This window comes from Neofelis nebulosa, chromosome 15, assembly GCF_028018385.1.
Source record: "Neofelis nebulosa isolate mNeoNeb1 chromosome 15, mNeoNeb1.pri, whole genome shotgun sequence".
In the NCBI taxonomy this organism is placed as follows: domain Eukaryota; kingdom Metazoa; phylum Chordata; class Mammalia; order Carnivora; family Felidae; genus Neofelis; species Neofelis nebulosa.
Window position 1 is genome coordinate 50,528,154 of NC_080796.1, and position 2,588 is coordinate 50,530,741.

Sequence of the window (2,588 nt, forward strand, 5' to 3'; positions counted from 1 at the left end):
GAACAGCCCTTTTTTTGTTTTACCTGAGGAGCAGAGCTGCTTGATGGGAGCTTGGCACTTCCTAAATCCACCCCGAAGACAATAGGTCACATTCAGCGGGGCCCCTGGCCCACAGGCTCCCCCAAGGCAGCCAGCAGAGCCCGAGGAGGGGACAAGGCAGACCCCTCTCCGAGCCTGCTGTCCTGCTGCTTGTAGGGCTGGGGTCAAGCCAAAGAGCCTCTTGGACAATGGAACCCATTGAGGCCACCCGAGGGGTGGGGTCCCGGGGCTGCTTGCTTTGAAGGTTGGAGAGCTGGGCGTGCGTTGGAGGGACGGTAGACCTCTGAGCGCCCCTGAGTAAGGGGATGAGCCCTGAGGAAGCCCTGAGCGCCCTTGGGAGGTTTGGGGCTGCAGTGGAGACCCGGTTCCCAGCTCTGTCCCGGCCCTTAAGCCACTCGTAAGCTCCGCGCCTTGGTCTACCCACCAGTGCCACAGGGGAAATATTCCTCACCCTCCTAACTTCCCAGGTGGGTGCAGGGGGAACATCGGGGTTTGGGATCAGGCAAAGGAGCTCAAGAAACAGGACTTATGGCAACTATATGTAAGGTGACAGGAAGGCTGGCAAGTCTCTAAATCATAGGCCTCTGTCACTTCCAGGAATTAATGTCTGCCTGGTCACGGCTCTGCTCAGGCTGCTACCTGCCTTCTGGATTAGAGACGCCTGCCCATCCCATGTCCTCCGAGTGCTGCGGGAGAACCTCAAAGAGGGTGGGTAGGAGGGTCGGGGGATCTTTCTCCACATATCTCCCGGGAGGGAGAGTCCCCACCTGATGCCAAGAACTCCTTCTTTGGGACATCTGGAGCAACGCTGCTCTGGTTCTGAATCGTCCTCCCATCTCTCCAGAAGAAAACGGATGCTCTGAGGTGGGCTGAAACCAGTACAGGGTGCTTTGGCAAGGCCTCCCTGGAAGCCAGGGTGAAAGTCCCAGCGGGAAGGCAAAATGAGCTGGTTTCGGCACCTAGTAGGGGCTCAATAAATATGTGTTGAATGAATGAAAGAAGGAATTGTCTGTAAGCCCAACCCAGGGGAGAGTTTACAGATGCATTGCCTGTGGGGATGAGAGAAATGCCAGAAGTCACTGTTGTCAGGGTGTAGCCAGGGGCCTGAACATGATGAAAGAGGGCTAGAACGGCAAGCCACCCTGTCACCGGGTAAGGGGCAAGCCCTGCCACCTGCTGAAGGAAGGATGTGTGCGTGGCCACTTCCTCCAGGAGCACTTCCCCAGGCTCCTGCATTGGCTTAGCTGCTAGGTTCCCATGACTCCCTTTGCTTCACCATGGTAACCATACGCTGATCACGACTGATGGTAGTTATGCCTTCCATTGTCAGTGTTTCTCCAAAGGCTTGGTCCTCCATAAGAAGGGTGGGGCAGTGCCAGTTTTGTTCGCTTTGGTATCCCTACCACCTCGCCTAGCTCCTGCACTTAGAAGGAGCTTAGGATAGATTTATGGAATAAGTGAAGCCCTGTGTGATGGAGTCTTTAAACAAAGCAGAGCCAGAGGGCAGGGATTTGTCTAGGCATCTCCAGCATTGCCCAGTGGCATTGACCTATTCTGAATTTTGGGCAGGCAATTCCTAGAAAGCAGATGAGTCATCTGGTTCTCCCTATAGCCCGGGTGACAGTGGCCATCAAGATCAAACAACTAGGTCCCCTTCCTGGGGTACAATGCCTGACGAGGAAACTTCTGGTCGGAATTTGGTTCCTTCAGAACAGAGAATGCATTGCCCAACTGACTGGAGCATCTGGGGCTGCCTGCAGGTACATTTGTCTCTTAAATGACCTATGGACATTCGGCTCTGCCAATTGGTCTAGTGTGAGTTTTGTTAATGTGAGTCAGTCTCCCTTGAGTGTGATTGACTTTCCGTAGTAACATGTGGCTTCGACACAGGTGATCTGGTTTAATTCTCATAACAATCATGTAATGTAGGCATGTTGCTCTCATTTTTCAGATGCAGAATCTGAGGTTGACTCAAGTGAAATAACTCACCACTAGGTCAGAAAGATCTGGACGGAAGAGACGGAATCAAACCTGGATATTATAGTTTCCAATCTTATGTTTTGTCCACTATATCACTTTCACGTTTGAACCTGAAAAGCTAGGAATGAGACCCTATATGAGATCCTTTTAGACACTTTCAGTCTCCCTGTTAGGTATATCTCCAAAAGTAACCTCGATGAAGATGGCTGGGGCCTCCAGAACAGATTCTGGGCCTGAGACCTTGTTAGCTCTCCTCTCCAACCCTTCTCCTGCCATTTTGGCAAAATTCGAGATCGGTAGATCTTGTATAATTAGGGGAGGAGGGATTAGATGAGCCCAGAGGTTTCTGTGAAGTCACCAAGGGAGATGGATGGAGGCCTCAGAATCTGGGCCCTGGTCATGGGTGGGAGACCCGGGAAGGAGGAAGCCAGACCAGAGGTTGGATGAGCAGAGGACTGGCAAGGTAGAAGCTCTGACGGCTCAAAAGGGCATGTTAGGGGGATCTTGGGTAGAGTTAAACCACGAGACAGAGTTAGGGCTGGCGGGAAGAACACAAAGACATGGAGGGA